At 42.5% G+C, this 23,722-nt stretch overlaps 1 long non-coding RNA gene across 1 annotated transcript; it reads right to left on the bottom strand.

Moving 5' to 3' along the window:
- Positions 1-976: 976 nt before the first annotated feature.
- Positions 977-11,651, bottom strand: LOC309331307. Its single transcript, XR_014151803.1, has 4 exons — positions 11,187-11,651; positions 9,297-9,345; positions 4,837-4,871; positions 977-1,602 (listed from the first exon to the last, which is right to left on the bottom strand). It is a non-coding gene; the product is annotated as an uncharacterized lncRNA (long non-coding RNA).
- Between the last annotated feature and the right edge of the window lie 12,071 nt (positions 11,652-23,722).

Below are 23,722 nucleotides of genomic sequence, written 5' to 3'. Positions count from 1 at the left end.
ATTACAGTTCTGAATGAGATTCAAGTCCAGCCTGTTCCTAATTGTCATGCATTAATAGGAAATCTTCTCTATCCACTTTGGCAGGCAATTGCAATGCACTCTAATGTTTTTATTTGTTTTTGTGCCCTTGATTCATTTCCAGCAAGGCCAACTCTGACCTTTACATGACATTTTCAATGCGCTTTTAAAGGAGATTGTCATATTATAGCTATGGTGCACCTGGGGCAAATAACTTGGGACTCAAAAATATCTCATAACTTCTTATCTCATAATTCTAACCAAGACGTCCTGGTGTTTGAGAGTATGGCAGGCATAGGCAAACTCGGCCCTCCAGATATTTTGGGACTACAACTCCCATCATCTCTGACAACTGGTCTTGTTAGTTAGGGATGATGGGAGTTATAGTCCCACAACATCTAGAGGGCCAAGTTTGCCTATACCTGGAGTATGACAAACAGCCCTTTCTGAGAAGTTATCTCACAAATTAAGGCTATCTAGAGGACAGGATACATTAGATAATTGTTTTGCTATGTGGTGTGAGTTTATTTCATTTACAAATAAGGAGGTTTATGGTAGGGGAGCTCCCTTGGTATATGATAAAGTCTGGATCCTGTGAGTTTAATTGGAATAAAGATTGATTTTTAATGGGAATACATTCTGTTTGTTGAAATGTATCCAGTATAACAAGTACAGAGAGTGATAACTTATTCATTTATTTATATACTCAGTTAGTTTAGTTTTTCTTCCTCTTTTCTTTCCATTCTCCAAATCTGTAAAAAAGTAGATAAGGAAACTTATGTAAATTTGATAGTTCATTTCCTGTGTAGGGTTATATTATGATAAGTTTCCTTCCTGTGTAGGCTTGCCATACATCAGGAAAATTCCTGACATGTCCTGGTTTTCGGGTGTAAAAATGGCATCAGGGGGAGTTTTGCCTAATCGGCAAAATGTCAGGGGAAACCTGGATGTATGGAAAAAGCAGCGGAAACTGTTCCAAAAGCTTAAAATCACTTTTTATGGGGGAGGCTCAACAATTTTGGGGTCTTCCTAAGAAAAGCTCAACAACTTTGCGGGTGTCAGGAAATTTCCTGATATATGGCAAACCTACACTATATTTTGAAATATGGCAACTTGTGGTACTGTTGGGTATCATTTCCCCCCTGTTTTTCTTATGCACTATTTAAAATATCTCTCTCTCTCTCTCTCTCTCTTTAAGTAACTATAACTAATGAATTAAGGGGTAATTCAGGATGGACTTTAGACAAGTTATTCTTTCTTATTCATAGTCCCTTATCTGTACCTTAAGGGTCATTGTGACTTGCCTCCTCCATCACCACCTCCCTTGAGACACATGACAAAATAGGAATGGAAATACTGGAAAGCACTGCCATCGAATCCCAGTTCAAACAGCCATCCAGGGGGATACCATGGTTCGTATCGAAAGTCATGGAGAAATCAAGGAGAATCAACAGGTCATACTACCCATGCCTCTCTCCAGATACAGGTCAACATGCAGGGTGACCAAAGCAATTTCTCTGCCACAGTTCTAAATCTTGATTGAAATGCATTTAGAAAATTGGTCTCATCCAAGAGAGACTGGACCTGGTTAGCAAACAGGGAAATGTATTCAAAGTTATAAGGGAGGCAGGTTTCTTTGTGAAAATTGCCTACTAAACCAAGAACCAGAGGTAAATCAAATGCTCTTCCAAATACACACCAGATTGTAGGTGTGGTATATTTACACTTCATTTTTCTATTGGAAGCACAGTAGATGCAAATTCCATTTTGGCATTATGAATATATACTCTGAGCTTGTTATTTTGTTGCTGTTTAGTCGTGTCCGACTCTTCGTGACCCCATGGACCAGAGCATGCCAGGCTTTCACTGCTTCCCGCAGTTTGGTCAGAGTCATGTTTGTAGCTTCGAGAACACTGTCCAACCATCTCGTCCTCTGTTGTCCCCTTCTCCTTGTGCCCTCCATCTTTCCCAACATCAGGGTCTTTTCCAGGGAGTCTTCTCTTCTCATGAGGTGCCAAAGTCTTGGAGCCTCAGCTTCAGGATCTGTCATTCCAGTGAGCACTCAGGGCTGATTTCTTTAAGAATGGATAAGTTTGATCTTCTTGCAGTCCATGGGACTCTCAAGAGTCTCCTCCAGCACCATAATTCAAAAGCATCAATTCATTGGCGATCAGCCTTCTTTATGGTCCAGCTCTCACTTCCACTCTGAGCTTAGAGAGGTGGAACAGAAGAACAGATGTCTAGAGTGAGTGGGTGAAGACTCATGCTAAATCCAATCAAACACTAGCAGAAGCTCATTATTGATCCTACTCAGTGGCAATGATGGTGGCCGAGAAGAATTTGTTTCTCCATCATCCTAGCATTCTTTGTTGCTCATCAAAACATTTTGTCATTCCTGGTCTTTTAAATTCTGTCCGAAGGAGTGATGTGATGGAACACTTGTTGAACTGCTGGATGTTGGTTAGACATTTAGAAAGTAAAGTCATCTGCATCTGTCACAATTTTGAGAGGGTGGAGAAGTGGCAAGGTTGGCATGCCACAAACACACCAGCAGAAGTACTGAATTGGCTCTGCCAGCCCATCCGCACCTCCTCCCCACTCCCCGTCCTGATATGATTCAGGTGAGTGGAGCAGACCCACCATGCCATCTGTTACAGATTACATATCCATTCACTACTTCTCTGGAGAATGACAATGTTTCTAAATAGCAACAGGACTTATCTTTGGTTGCTCTTAGCCCAGCTTTGCAAGAGAGAATTTTTAGCCTATAATGATGTTTGTACTTCAGTTTCTCAGCTCTCTTTTGATTTCCCCCGCCTCCTCTGCTGTCTTTTTCTCACAATAAAGATAGGAATTGGAAATGGGTCATACACTTATCCAAGTGACCCAAAATGAACATAACTCTAGCAGCTTATCTGATGAAGAAAATGACTTTAGCCTTGTACTGTATCTATGAAACAGACTGACCTTATTCCTATTAAATTTGGAATAACTATTTCCTCTCCTACCCTAAAAGAGCCCTGCCAATAAGGTAACTTAATTTATTCACTCTTAGTTAGTTGTAAGACTGCCTTCATTGTTGATCTTGTGTTCCATATTCTGCACCCTTTAGTCCCTTGTACAGATTCTGAAAAGAAAACCATTTGACTCGTCATTGTTACCTAACAAAGTTATAGTCCTCTTTACCATTCTTCTTTTTCATAATTGTGGTAACAGAGAAGAGCACAAGCAGGACAGGGCAGATGCTTGGTGTTCATCTGCTGCATTCAAGTGTCCGTAGCTTCTCAAACTTGCTTGGTACAGCTAAAATTAAACGTTGAGGCTCTGAGCCTATTCAGACATACTGCCCATATGCAAAATCTACATATAAGCAAGAAAAGGAATAAGTTCACTAAGTTTTGATCTCCTGTTGCCATTCCCATTAACCTCTTGGTGCAAACCAGATCATTACACAAAGCAGGGATGAGGAACATTTTTTAGCCAGAGGCAACCTTTCAACAGCTACATTCCAGCAGTAGGCCAGAGGCAAAAGTGGATGGAGCAACACCAGGCCAGTTTCTATACCCACCTCTGTCTATCCTCCATCCTGGTAGCAAGAGGCACTCTTAGAGTTCATGGACATATTTCAGACAAGCACCTCACTCAAGGAGGGTGCAAAGTAAGGGCAGTGATGGGTGTGTCCTGGGGAGTCAGAAAGCTACCAGTAGAATTCCTTGGGAGTTGCTTTAGGGAAGTGAGGGGTTACCTTTGAGGAGATGAGAAGAGCGGCAGAGGAGTTTCTGAGAGCTGAAGACTAGAAAGATCATAGAGAGACAGAGAAGGTTACAGAGAGGAAATAAGACTATGGAGAAGAGACCAGCACCCACCTTCTTTCATATCATCCACACTTCCACTTGTCCTGTGCCTAAGAAAGCCCAGGTCTGTGTGGTTTTCTGCTTAACTCATGCTTTCTAGGCATGGGTCCGAATGGTTTTCCCCTTGCCCTGCTCCTTTCCCATACAAAACCCATTCTTTAGCTCTAAATGAGAACAAGCAGCAAACTGTGGAAAACCTGAATTGTCATTTGCTCCGTTTGAGTGCTAAATCAGGGGAAGTGGTTCCCCAAGAGAAAGCAATGGGACAAGAGGAATTGTGGATAAGCCCTTAGCAGCAGCTCCACTGCTAGGATGAGTTTATGATAGAGCCTGAGGCCTACACCTGCATTCCAGGAATATGTAGCCAGAATCTCTTAATGTTCACCTTTGTCTAACCCCATCCACTACCATCCTGTTAGAGAATGGTTCTTTCAGGTAGGTAGCCGTGTTCGTCTGATGCAGTCAAATAAAATAAAATAAAAAGCTACTTTTGGTCATCTGCATACTATCCCTTGCTTTTTCCTGTAGGACTAATTGCAGTCGTTAACAGTCATCAACAGGTTTACCATACCCATTGAGTCAATAACCCATCTCCTACTACCCTGCTGGGAAAACCCCCACCCCACCCTCCCCACTATATATATAAGGGTCTGGTGAATTCTGTTTCAGTGTATCTGAAGAAGCGTGCATGCACACAAAAGCTTATACCCAGAACAAGCAGTTGGTCTCTAAGGTGCTACTGGAGAATTTTTTATTTATTACTTTTCTTTGTATGGGCATGAATTGAACTGTCAACTGAAAATGAACTGAGCTAGTCTATTTTGTAAAGGGACAAACATGAGCTTGAATTAGTTCCCTTTTGGATATGCCGAACTTGCAGTAGAACTAGTTCCTTTTCAAAATGAACGCTTCAAGCTCTGGGATATGCACTCAAATGTACATTCACATTATCTATGGAAGGTACCTTAAGATGTTGCTTTGTGGGTTTCTGGGGAAAACCTGAAAAGAAAGGACCCAAGACATTGGTTGTTTTGATAGGACCTCTAAATAAATAATATTGGATACAATGCCAGCTATGAGAAGAACTTTAGTACATGATAAAAATATTGATAGATTAAGCTAAGGAATTCAATATTGGAGAGGGGAACATAGATGATGAAATAGCTAAGATAGTTTATGTTAGCTGAAGCATAAACATTTTGAGCATCTGATAGTAGAATTAGTAGGCTGAGTGCAATGTCAAGTGCTAAGGAGAGATAGTGGAAACAGTGCGAAGATAAATAAAGTACATTAGGAGCTTGTAATGAAGTGATATGGAGAAGGGTCTTGGCAAACAGACAGCACAGCAAAAACATCAAAACAATTTGGTTATGCATCTGGTCATAACAAGATAGTGCCAAGAAGGCAGGGCACACTAGAGAGACATGAGCTGATCACAAGCCTTTGACATACAATAATATTGCTCCTCCATCTGATTCCAGAAGGGGTCTAGTGGGGAGTGCCTTTGCAGGGGGATCAGAAGACTGGCAAGAAGTCACTTCCACTCTCTAAAACTATCAAGTCCAGCAATGGGAGGGGCAGGCAGATGTATTTACGGTCAAGCTGCCTACCTCCTCTTCTTCGTTCTTTCTGAGTGCCCCGCTTCCAGCATGCAAAGTGAGCTTAACTGGTTGAAATAGTTTGGGCCAAATAGGAATGTTTAAGAATGTCGCATCTAATTCAGCATCTTGTTTTCATGATGGCCATTCTGGATGCCTGTGGGAATCCTGCATGCTGGACATGAGTGCAAGAACGCTCTGCCCGCCTGTGATTCCCAGCAAAGGTTGTTCAGAGGCCTATTTCTATGAATGTTGCTCTACGTGTTAGAACAGGGGTAGGCAAACTAAGATGCGGCCCAATCACCTTCTCAATCTGGCCCGCAGATGGTCCGGGAATCAGCGTGTTTTTACATGAGTAAAATGTGTCCTTTTATTTAAAATGCATCTCTGGGTTATTTGTGGGCCTGCCTGATGTTTTTACATGAGTAGAATGTATGCTTTTATTTAAAATGCATCTCTGGGTTATTTGTGGGGCATAGGAATTCGTTCATTTTATTTTTTCAAAATATTGTCCTGCCAACCACATGGTCTGAGGGACGGTGGACCGGCCCACAGCTGAAAAAGGTTGCTGACCCCTGTGTTAGAATAATGTGCCAACTATTTGTTTAATGTGTTAGAATAGAATGTGTGCATTGAAATGAAGTACTCCATATAAGAGTTGTATTAATCCATATGAGTGACCAAAGCATTGAAGAGAGAGGGAGAGAGAGGGAGAATTCTCTTGGGTCTATGAAAAGGGAATACTGTACACTGCATTAGATCCCTTTTTAGTACAATCAGGCATGCCAACCATAATTTTTTGAAAAATAACAAAATTTATATAATCAATACTTGGTAATCAGAGACCTGATTAGCTAACAATGTGTGTGAATCTATCTTGTTGAATCAGGGCACAGTTGTCTACCAGCGTAGGAGAATTTCCCTGCAGGTTGCCTCTCCCTAGAAGGGACCCTATGAAGCATCCTGATTTTCAGAATGTGCTTTGAAGCTTTTTTCTCTCAGAAAATTGGGCCTTTTAAAGACATCTCTGTGCTTGACAACTTAGATTTTAGAATGGGGAAAATATTCCCTTTACATCTGCCTCCCTGCTGTTAACAGAGGCTGGAACAGGACTCCAGCAGAACGCTTAGGATCTATCAAGTCCAAACACCCTTTCTCTTTCCTCCCTCCTCTGTTAACAGCATTGAGGAAGAGAAGTAAAATGAACAAAGGTTGGGGGAGGCGGAGAGAGAGAGATTTGATTTGTATCAAATTGATATGCTTAATTTCTCTTTCAACTCCTTACTTTGGGTTCAATAGAAGCCTCCCTGAGCCAGGCTGGAACCTCTATGAATAGCAAGCGGAAATCTTGAAAGAACTTTGAATGTCTTCACAGAACTCAGCCCCACCCCCCTTTTACAGAGCTTCACCTCTCCATTGTGTCAATGCCTTGGGCTTTTTCTTTCTCTCCATTTGGAGACGTTGTTGCCTAAAAATAGCTGTGGCAGGAATTTACACAAGGCAAGGGTGACTGCATCTAACATGACTCCTTTGTTTTCTTCTACAAACAACCAGGGGTGTGGGGGGGGGAGGCAGATTCAATACCATGGGGCAAAGGGAGATTTTTATTTATTTAACTCTTTCACCATGATCCAAATTAGCACCCCCCCCCCCAAAAAAAAACCCCACTCCTGCTTTTTCCGTTATTGGCACCAATTGAAACTTGCATATGAGGGTTAATTTCAGCTGGAAAGGTCAGTTTTCATTATGGCAATGGCTCCAGTAATAAGCCCTGTTTAACTCAATGGGATTGCAAGGTCCATTGAACATGCCTAGGGTTGCATATAGTATTTTAAGTTACTTATAGATTTCCAAATGTAACATTTAAAGGGGAGCATGCTCATTTTATTCAGAAGAGTGGATAAAACGTGTGTGTGATTCATATCTGTTTCAAAGTGATTTAGAAGTCCTTGATACTTCCTGTTCCGTCATCCTGAACCAACTTCATTCACTCTGTGCTGGCGTACCAAATTGGTCCATAAACATTTCATTACCAGTAAACATGGAGATACTTCAACAGCAGCAAGTATTTTATTCTGTCTGACACTAATTACATCCTTTTTAAAAAGACCACAATCTGAGGGTTGAGGAGACCAACAGGCGCTTTATACTGGATGTTTGCTGCCAGAGAATAGCTAGCTAGGTTTTGTCTCCCACCCCCACAGATCAATTTCCCCCTCTCAATAGTATGTACTCCACACTCCATGTGATGTAGGACACTGCAGCCTAGACCCCTGGAAACAAAGGATGCCTTGCCTAGCATGCAGTGAGCAGACATGAAAAGGCTTTTAAAAAAACTGAACAAAATGGGGGAATCATCAACCACATCAAAATCCCCTGAGGTAGGAGTGAGGAAACTCAGGCCTGGGGGCCAAAGACAGTGTTCCAGGTCTATCCTTCTGGGCTTTGAAACTCTCCCAAGGTCATCCCCCTCATGAGGACAATCCCCCTCTCAGCCTCTCTCCAGACCACACCTCTTATTGGACATAATCTGTGTCCTCCTCAAATATTTTTCATGGCTGGAATGTCACCTTGAATGGTGCTAGTTACTCCTGTTTACCCAAATGGAGCAAAAAGAGGTGCGTGTGCATGCACACATGATTACGTGTGCATGTGTATACAGAAACCTCTGGCTTTTGTGAGGCTGGAATGTACCCTGTTGTAGAAAGGTGGGAGTCACATCCTCTATGGGCGAGCATTTCTCTGCTATGAATTGCCTGCCTTAAACATTTAAAGTGTTATGCTGTTTTAATGGACTTATTTTATATATTTTACCGTATTGGCCTGAATATAAGCCTCACTCCCCCCCCCCCAATTCCGACCATGAAAAGTAAAAGTGTGGCTTATATTTGCGACCTTACGGTATGCAGCCAGGAGCGTGGGGCAAACAATGCCAGCAGCGTGGCAAAGTAGTCCCCCATCTTCTCCCCCAAGGCCGGGAAGGGAGAGAGCGATGAAAGGGAAAGCCCCCCTCCCCTGCCGCCCAGTATGGAGTCAGCAGCAGCGAGGAAGAGAGTGGCTTATATTCGGGTGTTTTTTCTTTTTTTCTTCCCCCCCCCCTGCAATTTTAAAGATGCAGCTTATATTTGGGTATGGCTTATATTTGAGCCATTACAGTAATTATGGGTTTTTAATGTAGCTGTTTTACTATGTATTTTAATTATGAGTGTTTTTTTAATTAAAAATTGTTTTATTTTTGTTATTTTTCTCTTGGCTTTATTAGTTTGTGAACTATCTTGGCAGTTTTTGTAGTGAAAGTCAGTACGGTGGTACCTCGGGTTAAGTACTCAATTCGTTCTGGAGGTCCGTTCTTAACCTGAAACTGTTCTTAACCTGAAGCACCACTTTAGCTAATGGGGCCTCCTGCTGCCGCTGCACCACCAGAGCACGATTTCTGTTCTCATCCTGAAGCAAAGTTCTTAACCTGAGGTACTATTTCTGGGTTAGTGGAGTCTGTAACCTGAAGCGTTATGTAACCTGAGGTACCACTTTATAAAACTATTTTAGTTGTCATCATTATCATCAACATCATCATCTTTTCCTCCACCCACTTATGCCTCTGCCCCACCTATCAGTGGCATGCAGGCCTCAGAAGGATTCCAACAAAGAATTGCAGTCCTCAGGCTGTAATTGTCAGCTCTCACTTTCAGCCTCCAACATTTCAAAAAAATCATCTTTCCCAGTAATCAGCATAAATTGATCCCTTTTGTGGTATGTGTGCATTTGAAGATTTTTTTAAAAAAAAATGTTTGCAAGAAGCTTAATTCAACTGGAACTCTGTATGCACTCCCAAATAATACATGCAATTTGACTCAGCTCTGGGCAGTGAGTGTGGTCTAATTGCAGTTCACACACACACACACACACACACACACACACAGAGAGAGAGAGGGGGGGATTATATCAAGCTAATGCTGATACCAGCATGTAACCAGCACAAACAGGAATTGGTTATATGTGCCAAATTTAACCCCCAAAACCCATTTAATTCCAAGAACCCATCTCAGACAAATGATACCTATAATATATCCATTAATCATCCCTTGTGGGTCAATGGATTCCCTCCAGCAAGCATATCATGCCTTGATTAAAACAGTTTCCTCTTTTAAATTTTTTGATAAAGGCAAAATTCTCGTTATTTATTAATCACTTTCCATATATATATGTCATATGTAAGCCTGCTCATCTTAACAAGGACAGGGCTGCCTTACTGAAAACAAGATTTCATTGGCTAAAATGCCCATTTGACTTTGTTTCACCTCTGCAGTGAGATGTTTAACTTACAAGACTCAGGGCAACCCAAGTGGCCTTTTGTATTGTAGTGACTTTTGGGTGCTTTCCAGCCACAGTAAAAGCCACTTTTCAAATTCAGGTAACTGATAAGCCTTCTCCTATACATGGATGCTTGTTGCATTCTCAAATTATTCAGCTTTTCGGAGAATGGTCAAGAAGGCTGCTCCATGCTGTTCTTTATCAAGGTGCCCAGACCTCACAGATTACTATGGAAACCTGACTTCTTTCTTAACTCTTTAGCTAGATCCCTTCCTTGCCTTCTGCTCCCTAGCCTTGGGACAGTGTTTTTTTATTTTCTTTGTGATTAATTAGAACACATCTTTGGAAGGCACAATCCAGTGTCCTTCTGCCCAGGAAGGCAACATAACATTTAAAAGTGGAAATCTTAAAAAAAAAAAGGTGGGGAAGAATTGTGACTGACTCACAGATGCAACTCTCTAGCCCAGGGGTCAGCAATGTTTTTTGAGGCTGGTCCAGTCCACTCCCTGGCAGACGTCTCGGTGGGCCGGAGTGTGCACATCCATGTGTGCCTACACCCGCGCTCAAGCTCTTTCCGGTGCTCTTCTGAGTCAGAAGAGCATCGGAAATAGCATGTGCACATGCGCACAGGCACTCCTCTGTCCCGGAAATGCGCCAGAAATGAGGAGCACCCGTGTGCGTGTGCAAATGCTATTTCTAGTGCTCTTCCAACCTGGAAGTCAGTCTTTGCAGCAAGAGAGAAAAATGGGGCCGCGGGGGGGGGGGAGAATGGAATCCCCACACCGATCCACAGAACGGCCGTGGGCCAGTTCCAGGAAGCTCATGGGCCGGAACTGGCCCATTGGCCTTAGGTTGCTGACCTCTGCTCTAGCCCATTTGTGATGTTACAGTGAAAACCTAGCTTTTCACTCCTCATATTATACTATGACAGGAGAGGCAATTCCCATAATTCAACCAACTTTCTACTTTCTACTTGCTCCTTATATACAGTGCCCAGAGAAATTTGTTATCATCTATTCTTAACTGTTTCTCAGGCTGATCCCCCCAGGAAGTGACAGCTGAACTCTTAGCTGATAAAGATCCTCAAATTACACACCCGGTAGCCAAATTTGCTCTGGCAGCTAAGAAGCTCTATTCTAGATATGTTAATGCTTCCTAATTTTAAAACCTTATGCTGTAATTTTTTATGCTGTAAACTTTTGCAGCTCATGTTGTGTGATTCCATGTTGTGTGGTCCAGGGAACACGGCATAGGCTGCATAAAATGTATCTATTAATCATTTTACATACTTCTGGGTCACTACTTCAAGTTGCAATGCCTTTTTATTTCTTGTCAAGCCATTCCTTGTGAATAAACTATAGCAACAGTACAGTTATTGCTAATTTCTTGAATGAAGTATACTCACATTGGCATTTCTGGCCTGTTTGTGGACTCCCCCACTTTAAGGAAGTTGCGAAAAAGGCCTGTAGCATGCGATCATCTCCAGTAAAGATCCCAAGAGCAGGATCAGTCCATCATTAATTTACAGTATCTCTTGAAGTCCCATTTCAAACATGAAATTTGATAATGCTTGAAAACCTAAAAGTCAGATTAGAATTTTACATACGTACTTGCACAGTGCATTGTCCACTGCAAGAAGAGATGCAACAAAACATCTGACATTCAATGTATGCATGAATAACATTTACTCCTATAGCTCTTCTACAGGTTACAAAGCACCCCAAACCACAGCAAACAAGAAAAATCAACAACACTCAGATAAATCTCTAATATAAGCTATGAAATATCATATAGGGTGATCAAAAGCAACATTGTATGCTAAGCTTGCATTTTATTTGCTGCCAAATAAAGTGTAGTAAAAATAATTGTTGCCTGCAAGGAGAATACATCTCATCTTCAGAAGTGGCCTATTGACATGAGACTATAAAATATTAGCAAGAAATATGCCTCCTAGGATGCTTATATAAGGAACAGCTTAATACATTATGGATAACATTATCTACTTTCCCATTATCTGTTAAATTTGGCCTGCCAGGGAGTGGGAGATGAGGATCTCAGTTGCTGGCCAGAAAAGGTTCCTCACCCCTGCTCTGAAGGCCCAGGTCCACAGGATTTCTAGGCATGCAAGGAGTATTGTGATATAAAACCTAAACCTTCTGGAGGAAATAAAAGCCTTCTGTGACATTCCAGTACACTGATATCATTGTCAGAGACTCTTCAAGTGTCCCTATTTTCCAGGGATATTCCTAGGTTGAGAGAAGCCAGCCTGGTTTCTGATTTGATCCTGGAATGTCCCGCTTTTCCTTGGGATGCCCCTATTTTCATTGGAGAAATGTTGGAGGGTATGGAGTTATGTGATCCCCGAGCCAAGGAGATAAATAACTATACAACATTTAGAAGACATATGACGGCAGCCCTGTACATGGAAGTTTTTTTAATGTTTAATGTTTTACTATGTTTTTATATATGTTGGAAGGGACGCGGGTGGTGCTGTGGTCTAAACCACTGAGTCTTGGGCTTGCCGATCAGAAGGTCGGCCATTCGAATCCCCATGGCGGGGTAAGCTCCCGTTGCTCGGTCCCTGCTCCTGCCAACCTAGCCGTTCAAAAGCACGTCAAAGTGCAAGTAGATAAATAGGTACCGCTGCGGCGGGAAGGTAAACGGCGTTTCCGTGCGCTGCTCTGGTTTTCCAGAAGCCGCTTAGTCATGCTGGCCACATGACCCAGAAGCTGTATGCTGGCTCCCTCGGCCAATAAAGCAAGATGAGCGCCGCAACCCCAGAGTCAGCCATGACTGGACCTAATGGTCAGGGGTCCCTTTACCTTTATATATATTGGAAGTTGTCCAGTGTGGCTGGGGCAAGCCAGTCAGATGGGTGGGGTATCTAAAACTACTACTACTACTATTGTTATTGTTATTATTGTTGTTATTTAAAATAGGGCATCCCTCTTTTTAGCAGGGAAATGTTGGAGGGTATGTTGTCATACCTCAGATATGCAGATATGGAGGGTATGTTGTCATACCTCAGATATGCAGATGACACAACCTTGATAGCAGAAAGTGAGGGGGAATTAAAGAACCTTTTAATGAGGGTGAAAGAGGAGAGCGCAAAATATGGTCTGAAGCTCAACATCAAAAAAACAAAGATCATGGCAACTGGTCCCATCACCTCCTGGCAAATAGAAGGGGAAGAAATGGAGGCAGTGAGAGATTTTACTTTCTTGGGCTCCATGATCACTGCAGATGGTGACAGCAGCCGCGAAATTAAAAGACGCCTGCTTCTTGGGAGAAAAGCAATGACAAACTTAGACAGCATCTTAAAAAGTAGAGACAGCACGTTGCCAACAAAGGTCCGTATAGTAAAACCTATGGTTTTCCCAGTAGTGATGTATGGAAGTGAGAGCAGGATCATCAAGAAGGCTGATCGCCAAAGAATTGATGCTTTTGAATTATGGTCTGGAGGAGACTCTTGAGAGTCCCATGGACTGCAAGAAGATCAAACCTATCCATTCTGAAGGAAATCAGCCCTGAGTGCTGACTGGAAGGACAGATCCTGAAGCTGAGGCTCCAATACTTTGGCCACCTCATGAGAAGAGAAGACTGCCTGGAAAAGACCCTGATGTTGGGAAAGATGGAGGGCACAAGGAGAAGCAGACGACAGAGGACGAGATGGTTGGATAGTGTTCTTGAAGCTACAAACATGAGTCTGGACAAACTGCGGGAGGCAGTGGAAGACAGGAGTGCCTGGCGTGCTCTGGTCCATGGGGTCACGAAGAGTCGGACATGACTAAACGACTAAACAACAACAACAACATGTTGTGTGGCTGGCTGCCACACAAGCTCTGTCCGGTTCCCCACCCCTGTAATAAAAAAATGGAGCTCCCTCACCTGAAAAATCTTTTTGGCATTTGTAAAAGAGAACTGCTACACTTGCAGAGTCTAGCTTCTCTCCCAACTTCAAGCTACAGAGGAATTAGCTTTCCTTTGAGGGATCAAGGGAAGTGTCCTCTTATCTGAAGTCCTTTTCAGAGTCCCTCCAGCTGCCCCACAGTAACCCCGAAATGCGGATAAGTGTAAGATGGGTTATTACCTGTAATTGAATGTCACACTGATTTGTATTGCACTTATCAGATAATGAAGCATGTGTTGGGATCAGCTAGCCTTTCTCCCTGCCCTTGTACTAACATTAACATTCCTTCTATCATAGTCTGCTCTTATTGTCGGCATGAGATGGAGCAGTTTTGCTGAACAGAACAGCCCTGTCTGTACTGATTAAGAACAACACTCCCCTGCATATCGTTCTGCCACAAATATTTAAATTAATTAAACCTAGCCAAGGCTTTAGTTCAACCTAATGACTTATCAGGGTAGCTTCTGAACACTCTCTGGAAATGAGTAAAATGTTACAGATGCAGCTCTTGAGACAGTTAATTAAAGAAATGAACTGTGCAAAGCAAAGAGGAGATAGTTCAAAATGCTTTATAATAACACTTAGCCCTTCTTGTTTCACTTTCAAGGGTTCAAAGTGCTTCAAAAGTAATACCTTACAGTAATTCTAACAGCAAGCCTCAGCATTAAAATGGCTATTATTGTCTGTCTCCATACTGCAGATGGGACTGAGGCTGAGAGGGAGTGTCTTGCTTAGAATGTTCTGCCAAAGGGCATGGATGGTGCCTAGGTCCCTTTGCTAGCTGTTGGGCAAGCGAGGCAGTAATACAGTGGTACCTCAGGTTAAGTACTTAATTTGTTCTGGAGGTCTGTTCTTAACCTGAAACTGTTCTTAACCTGAAGCACCACTTTAGCTAATGGGGCCTCCTGCTGCCACCACGCCACCAGAGCACAATTTCTGTTCTCATCCTGAAGCAAAGTTCTTAACCTGAGGTACTATTTTTGGGTTAGCAGAGTCTGTAACCTGAAGCGTATGTAACCTGAAGCGTATGTAACCCGAGGTACCACTGTAATAATAATAATAATAATAATAATAATAATAATAATAATAATAATGTATTATTTATACCCCGCCAATCCGACAGAATATTAAAAAACAATATTCTATTAAACATTAAAAGCTGCCTTCAGATGTCTTCTAAAAGTCCGGTAGTTGTTTTTCTGTTTGACATCTGGTAGGAGGGCGTTCCACAGGGCGGGTGCCACTGCCGAGAAGGCCTTCTGCCTGGTTCCCTGTAACCTTGCTTCCTGCAGTGAGGGAACTGCCAGAAGGCCCTCGGCATTGGACCTCAGTGTCCGGGTAGAACGATGGGGGTGGAGACACTTCTTCAGGGCAGGAAACATAGAGTGTTGACCTGTAGCCTCCAGAGTTCAATCAAAAGATGCCAGATTAGGGCTTGAACAAATTAGATAAATTGATGGACCGAGATCATTTCCTTGAAAGATAGCAGGTGGGTTATGAGCATACTTATTCACTATCTGTAGCCTTGGACCTGAAGGGGTTAGGTCAAGAATGGAAAACAACTCCTCCAAATGCATCTCCTGAGCTTTCATATTGGTGTACAAGTAGGTCTCTGAGTTCAAGTTCCAATCTTATACATGTCATTTAATTGTTTAGCTACTGAATCAAATAGGGACTTAGCAAGCTCAGACCTACCCCCATCTAGATGTACCATCAAACCATCACCAACTTCAGTTTCTTTGATAGTACGTCCTTTCTGTGGTGCTAAAATTAGAATTCCTGTCTCCACTAACCTGATCAGTGTACCAATTATTCAAACCAGAAACTTCCTCTTCCAATGTGTCCATCCTGCTAAAGATTCACTCTGCTGTTTGTTTTGACAAGAGACATTGGTCATATAAAAGTTTCCACAGTGAGGGAGTTTTGGTCTCTGTTGTGTCTGTCTATTATGCCAAAATTGTTATAGCACATTGTTGAGGTTTACTTATATGGAGTAAGTTGAGGTTGCCCGAGAGCATATGTATCCGCTCCCAACGAGTGTGGATTAATTGACCAGCTAGTGAAACTTTCATTAAAGAAATATGTAGCAAAATCTCTTACTTTGGATAAGGCATCTCCAACCCAATTTCGTGTACACTCACCATGTAAAGAACCAGGGCTGTCCATATAAGACAAATTAATTGCATCTTGCCACAGTTTTTTTTGCAGTTACCTCCAACTTCCTTGCTCCAGCTGCTCCACTTGCTGAATCACAATAGTCCAGCATAGATTTCTGGACTAAATTTGGCAATGGCATTCCAGATGATTTATCTGAAGCACTGCAGGTCTGTGATTGTGGGGTAATCATACTAAAACAGCAGTCTCTTTCCGTCAGGATGAACACTCTTTATCAGCTAAATGCTCTTGCTTAAGGAAAAAAAGATTTAAAAAGATAATTTCTTGGATGCCAAGATCCAGATTTGGGGCAAGTACTCTGTGGTGAGAGAATCCCAGCAGAGATTTAAAATCACAAAATATGTAGCAACATGAAGCATGGAAATATAGGCTGTTAGGCCTTTAAAATCAGCCCTTCTAAGTTCCTTCCAAAGTTTTCCACTTTCCTTAGGATAGAAAAAGACCACACAATTGGAAAGTTAAAAATGGTTTACCTGTACTTACAAACCCTTCAGAAGTCAGGTTGACATGTTCTTCCATACAGCACTCAGAAAACACAGGCAGAAAAAGTTGGGTTAGTTCCAAAGTGGTGACAATTCCTCAATTATTTGGTACAGGAACACAATGGCTTTGTAGAAAAACCATGATTTCTGAGCTTGGAGCAACCAGCTCAGACCTCTTTCCACACTGGAGTTCACATGGTAGACCAGTGTTCCCCAAACTTGGGTCTCCAGCTATTTTGGGGCTGCAACTCCCATCATCCCTAGCTAACAGGACCAGATGGTGGGAATTGTAGTCCAAAAACAGCTGGAGATCCAAGTATGGGAAACACTGTGGTAGACGGAGGGAACAATAGGTCTGACTTCCCTCCTCACAAGGTGAGTGACAGGTTACTCTATGGCATTAACCCCACTCATGCATTACTTAGACTTAAGCATTTTGGTTATATGAGAACTGGTGCAGCGAGAGAGATGCCGAAAGGCCCCACAGGCCAGTCATTTAAACTTCCTCTGAGCATAGTGCCAAGAGCCGCAATTGGTCAGTTGGTCCTGCACCCACCAACCAACCCCCTCTGCCAATGGCCCTTTTGAAGACAGGAATAGGATCCGGCCTGCAACAGGCTAGTTTTCAAGGGAGATTGAGGACCTGCCCACAAAGCAGGGGAATGGACTTGTTGCCATGTTCACCAATATCTTGTTCAGTATTCTCTGTTCTCATTGTCAGTGACTCTCAATGGTTTCATTGATGGGTCTTTCCTAGCCCTACCTGCAGCTGTCAAAAACCAAACCTGGAATCTATGTCTTGCCAAGTCCATGCTGTACCACAAGGGTACAGCTCAGCATTCTATACATTCCGTCAGCTCAGCATTCTATACATATAAATATCTGTTTGAAAATGTTTCTTCTGGCAACAGTAACAGAGATAGAGAGATGGTCCAAGCTTATGGTCGCCTTCAAGTTGCTCCCTAGAAGTTATCCTGTATGCATAGCACTATCTTCAGCCTGTCGTCATAACAGGGGCCTCCTAAGGAGCAATTTCAATTAACAATAATCACACCTCGGATTAACCTCATTGGCTATGATATCACCACTGCCATATCAAAGATAGACACTGGCATCTGTGCAAATTGGAGATATAATGAGGACCCCTCTTGGTATTCCATGCCCCATTAGCTCATACAGCTACCAAAATCAGTTTTAAGCCTAAATTTTAATTAGCTGAGCTTTGAACTAGGACAACCTTGCTCAAGCATATTAAGTGGTGATACTGCTTAATTCCATGCGAAGACTTTTGCATTGGCTTTCAATTCACATGAGTAAAATTTTCTTAAGGAGCAAGACAACATGACCAAGGCCATGACCAAGGTCAAGCATGTAAATGTTGGTGTACGGAGTGCTCTCTGGTCAGTAGTCCCAGCTACCCCCTCTGTTTCATCTTGTAGATTTGTTCACACATCACACTGAACGTAAGGGCAGACTGCACCTGCACATGTATAAGTGTTCGTGTGAAAAGGTGCACAGCTGTAAAGCTCAACTGTTGTGCAGACAGGTATTGAGATTGTGTACTTATTGAACATTATATACCTGTATGAATATCTGTAAAAAGTGTCCATCTCAGTTGTCTGTTTGCACAAGGTTACAGATGGTATGAAAGCTGGATGTTATGCATGAGCTTCCCTTAACCGTCAGTGAGTATTCCATGGCCAATGACAACTTTTCTCATTGGATTGCTTTGTTTTTCCTCCCATGAGGATTTTCTTCCTTTCTTCCTTTCTTCTGTAAACCTCAGGGTTCTCCCAAGCCTGCTGAAACCTCCTCTCATGTGTGGGTAGTGCCATTTTTAGCTATGTATATGTGCGTGTGTGGATAGTACTGGGAGGACTGAATTTGCTATTAGTATATAGAGAGAATGGTTTTACAAGGGCTTCTCAGATTGTAATAATATGATACCCCCCTCTCTTTGTTCATGTTCTAATCTCCTACAGAACATTCAGTAAGGGAAAAGATGCAATTTTGTCTTAAGCAGGTTGGTCTCAACTCAATTTAAATCCAGCTAAGAGTTCTAAATTGATATGTAAGTAAGCGAGTCAAGAGCTAAGAGTCCCATTCCGAACAAGCTGGAGAATGTGTTCCATTTCTCATTTGCTTCTGCTAGGACTGCCCTAATGGAATAAACCAGACAAGAGCAATATCATTTGGAAGGTTGTTATTTGGCAGGTGATGGAGTATAGAAGACTTAATTCATGATTGTGCCCCCAATGGTAGGCAATGGTTGAAACTGGGCAGACTAACAGAAGATCGCTCATTTAACAGTATTGGGGGTAGGAGGAATGAGAGAGAAAACATGCCCCAAATCTGTTCCAATTGTAAAGGGAAATCCTAAATACAGGTAGCTGCAATAGATTATGCTGCTTTAAATTAAGATGGCATAAAGTACACCAGATCCAAACACCATTCAGAAGTAGGGTTACTGCTGGCCAAGGGGGGGGGAGCCTTTAAAATAGAGTTTGAGTTGAATCACCCTTTTTGCTGTCTTAATTTACGTTGGGTTACCTTGTCACATGGATGAGCTGGATGAACTTAGAATGCAGCCTTAATTCCCTAATCTTGTTTGGCCCCACCAGTCCCCCCTTTTAGGCCTTAAGGCATGGGTAGGCAAACTAAGGCCCAGGGCCTGGATCTGGTCCAATCGCCTTCTAAATCCAGCCCGCAGATGGTCCAGGAATCAGCATGTTTTTACATGGGTAGAATGTATCATTTTATTTAAAATGCATCTCTGGGTTATTTGTGGGGCCTGCCTGGTGTTTTTACATGAGTAGAATGTGTGCTTTTATTTAAAATGCATCTCTGGGTTATTTGTGGGGCATAGGAATTCATTCATCCCCCCCTCCAAATATAGTCTGGCCCACCACATGGTCTGAGGGACGGTGGACCGGCCTATGGCTGAAAAAGTTTGCTGACTCCTGCCTTAAGATCTAGGCTGGAAGACAGAGATATGTCTCTGGCTGATCCAGGATGAGGAGTTACATTGATGTAGACGAGATGAGTGAATCCTAACCTTGCTCATCCCAGAAGACCTTGCCTTTGGATTGTGCCCTTAGCCAGTTATAATAGCTGTGCAGGTGTTCACATGGAAGGGGTGGGGATTCTCATATTCTTTTCTAGTCAAAATCACCTACTGGCTCTTCTCCATTCCCTCTTTTAGTGTTCTTGCTCGTCTTGTAGAGAGAACATCATTGAGTCAAGATATTTCAAACACCTGAGACACATCCTTTTTGGAAAAAATTGGCAAACCTATATGACAAAGTTTGCAACAATCAGACTTGCAAGATAAATCCTTATTCATTCTAAGCTACAATGTGGACATGGGTCCACATATAACAGGCAGACTCTGAACCTTGCAAATTATGATGTTGAAGAATCATTGTGCACCATATATAATCACATCTAAACATCTAAGGAGCAATCAAAACCTATTTTGTGTTTTGTGCTTAGCTAATATTATTGGCAGGAAGAGCTATTGATTCTTTTGAATGTAAAGAAAAGGATTACTTTAAATAATCAAGCTGTATAAATATTATTTTTTGTAACAGAAGCTCTGAAATGTACCGTCCAGATGAGTCATTGATCTCTGAGACAGTCAACCAGTTGTAAATTATTGTAATGACTAATGATTAATTGACTTCAATGTCTGTACACTAATGCGCAAAACATGGGAAATAAACAAGATGAGCTTGAGCTCTTGGTACAGCAAACTAAATATGACATAATAGGCATCACTGAAACCTGGTGGGATAAGTCCCACGATTGGAATGTAATAATGGAGGGATAGAATCTATTTCAGAGAAACAGACCAGACAAGAAAGGAGGAGGAGTGGCGTTATATGTCAGGGATGTGTATACCTGTGAAGAGATCCAAGATTTAGAACCTCAAAGCCAAAGTGAGTGCATTTGGGTCAAAATTAAGGGAGAGAAGAATAACAGTGACCTCATTGTGGGAGTTTACTATAGATCCCCAAGCCAAACGGAGGACATAGATGATGCCTTTCTGGAACAGATGGCCAAGCATGCAAAAGGAGGGGAGATAGTAGTAATGGGGGACTTTAATTACCCGGATATTTGTTGGATGTCAAACTCAGCCAAGAGCATAAGGTCAAACAGATTCCTCACTGGCCTTGCAGACAACTTCATTATCCAGAAAGTGGGAGAAGCAACAAGAGGAACAGCCATTTTAGATCTGGTCCTAACCAATGTTGATGACCTGGTTAGTGGGGTAGAAGTGGAAGGATCATTAGGTGTGAGTGATCATGCTCTTCTGAAGTTTACTATACAGCAGAAAGGAGCAGCCAAGCATACTAGGACTCAATTTCTTGACTTTAAGAAAGCCAACTTCATAAAACTTAGGGAAGTGCTGGGTGAGATCCCATGGACAGTAATACTAAAAGGAAAGGAGTTCATGATGGCTGGGAGTTTGTTAAGAGGGAGATAGTAAAAGCACAACTTCAGGCAATACCAATGAGACGGAAACATGGAAGGTGCCTAAAGAAGCCAGGGTGGCTATCTAAAGAACTTTTAACTGAGTTAAGATTAAAAAAGGATGTGTACAAAAAATGGAAAAGGGGGGGAAACCACCAAAGAGGAATTCAAACAAATAGCCAGCACATGTAGACACAAAGTCAGAAAAGCTAAAGCACAGAATGAACTCAGGCTTGCTAGAGAGGTTAAAAGCAACAAAAAAGGCTTTTATGGGTATGTTTGTAGCAAAAGGAAGAACAAAGAAACAGTGGGGTCACTCAGAGGAGAAGATGGTGAAATGCAAACAGCGGACACAGAAAGGGCTGAACTCCTCAATGCCTTCTTTGCCACAGTCTTCTCCGATAAAGAAAACAATGCCGACCTGAAGAATTTGGAGCAAATGATTCAGCAGAGGAAACACAGCCCAGAATAACTAAGGAGATAGTACAAGAATACTTGGCTAGTTTAGATGTATTCAAGTCTCCAGGGCCAGATGAACTGCACCCAAGAGTATTAAAAGAACTGGCAGATGTGATCTCAGAACCACTGGCAATCATCTTTGAGAATGCCTGGAGAACAAGCGAAGTCCTGGCAGACTGGAGGAGGGCAAATGTTGTCCCTATTTTCAAAAAGGGAAAAAGAGAGGACCCAAATAATTACCGCCCAGTCAGTCTGACATCAATACCAGGGAAGATTCTGGAGCAGATCATTAAGCAAACAGTCTGTGAGCACCTAGAAAGGAATGCTGTGATCACCAATAGTCAGCATGGATGTCTGAAAAATAAGTCATGTCAGACTAACCTGATCTCGTTTTTTGACAGAATTACAAGCCTGGTAGATGAAGGGAACGCAGTGGATGTAGCCTACCTTGATTTCAGTAAGGCATTTGACAAGGTGCCCCATGATATTCTTCTAAGAAGAAGAGCCAGTGTGGTGTAGTGGTTAAGAGCGGTAGTCTTGTAATCTGGGGAACCGGGTTCGAGTCTCCGCTCCTCCACATGCAGCTGCTGGGTGACCTTGGGCCAGTCACACTTCTTTGAAGTCTCTCAGCCCCACTCACCTCACAGAGTGTTTGTTGTGGGGGAGGAAGGGAAAGGAGATTGTTAGCCGCTTTGAGACTCCTGAAGGGGATTGAAAGGCGGGATATCAAATCCAAACTCTTCTAAGGAAGCTGGTAAAATGTGATCTTGACTATGCTACCACTCAGTGGATTTGTAACTGGCTGACTGACCGAACCCAAAGGGTGCTCATCAATGGTTCCTCTTCATCCTGGAGAAGAGTGATTAGTGGGGTGCCACAGGGTTCTGTCTTGGGCCCGGTCTTATTCAACATCTTTATCAACGACTTGGATGATGGACTCAAGGGCATCCTGATCAAATTTGCAGATGACACCAAACTGGGAGGGGTGGCTAACACCCCAGAGGACAGGATCACACTTCAAAATGACCTTGACAGATTAGAGAACTGGGCCAAAACAAACAAGATGAATTTTAACAGGGAGAAATGTAAAGTATTGCACTTGGGCAAAAAAAAAAATGAGAGGCACAAATACAAGATGGGTGACACCTGGCTTGAGAGCAGTACATGTGAAAAGGATCTAGGAGTCTTGGTTGACCACAAACTTGACATGAGCCAACAGTGTGACGTGGCAGCTAAAAAAGCCAATGCAATTCTGGGCTGCATCAATAGGAGTATAGCATCTAGATCAAGGGAAGTAATAGTGCCACTGTATTCTGCTCTGGTCAGACCTCACCTGGAGTACTGTGTCCAGTTCTGGGCACCACAGTTCAAGAAGGACACTGACAAACTGGAACGTGTCCAGAGGAGGGCAACCAAAATGGTCAAAGGCCTGGAAACGATGCCTTATGAGGAACGGCTAAGGGAGCTGGGCATGTTTAGCCTGGAGAAGAGGAGGTTAAGGGGTGATATGATAGCCATGTTCAAATATATAAAAGGATGTCACATAGAGGAGGGAGAAAGGTTGTTTTCTGCTGCTCCAGAGAAGTGGACACGGAGCAATGGTTCCAAACTACAAGAAAAAAGATTCCACCTAAACATTAGGAAGAACTTCCTGACAGTAAGAGCTGTTTGACAGTGGAATTTGCTGCCAAGGAGTGTGGTGGAGTCTCCTTCTTTGGAGGTCTTTAAGCAGAGGCTTGACAACCATATGTCAGGAGTGCTCTGATGGTATTTCCTGCTTGGTAGGGGGTTGGACTCGATGGCCCTTGTGGTCTCTTCCAACTCCATGATTCTATGATTCTATGATTCAGTGAAAAAGTTTCACTGTCTATCAGTATGAAACAAGCTAACATGTGTTTATTGCAACATCTCTGTCAGCTGCAAAATATCAGATAAAAGAATGAAGAAAAGAGTGTACCTTTTCAACCATAGAATCCATGTGAAATATAAATAATACCTTTTATGGGGAAGTGAGCCGCACTGAATTCAGTGGGAATCACTTCTGATCGACCATGCATACAACTGAATCTTTGCAAGAAGTTTCTGGTAAGAGGCTCATTATGAGTAGAATCACAGTTTCAGACATTTTTTGGTTATGTGCTTGGCTGACAAGCAGATAGGGTACAGCTGTCATCTGTGGGATGATGATTGAACATATGTAAGTGAGAATATCTCTGGAGGTTTTAGCAACAATGATTCTACACAGCATCAAAAATGTGATGTATATATGCTAGAGCTGAGATGAAGGTTGCTGAAATTGGAGTATGATGGTAGGGAATTGGGTGGCTGCCCTTTGTGCATATATGTGGCCATTATTCCATCAAAAGAAATGTTGCTGTGTCTGAGGCAAAAAAAAGTGCCTGTATCACTGAAAGGGGAAGTCTGCTGTTGTGTTGGTGGCAG

Source organism: Podarcis erhardii (assembly GCF_964252035.2).
Source record: "Podarcis erhardii genome assembly, chromosome: 16".
NCBI classification, from domain to species: Eukaryota; Metazoa; Chordata; class Lepidosauria; order Squamata; family Lacertidae; genus Podarcis; species Podarcis erhardii.
The sequence above is the reverse complement of the archived record's forward strand: the minus strand, read 5'-3'. Positions and strand labels throughout refer to the sequence as shown.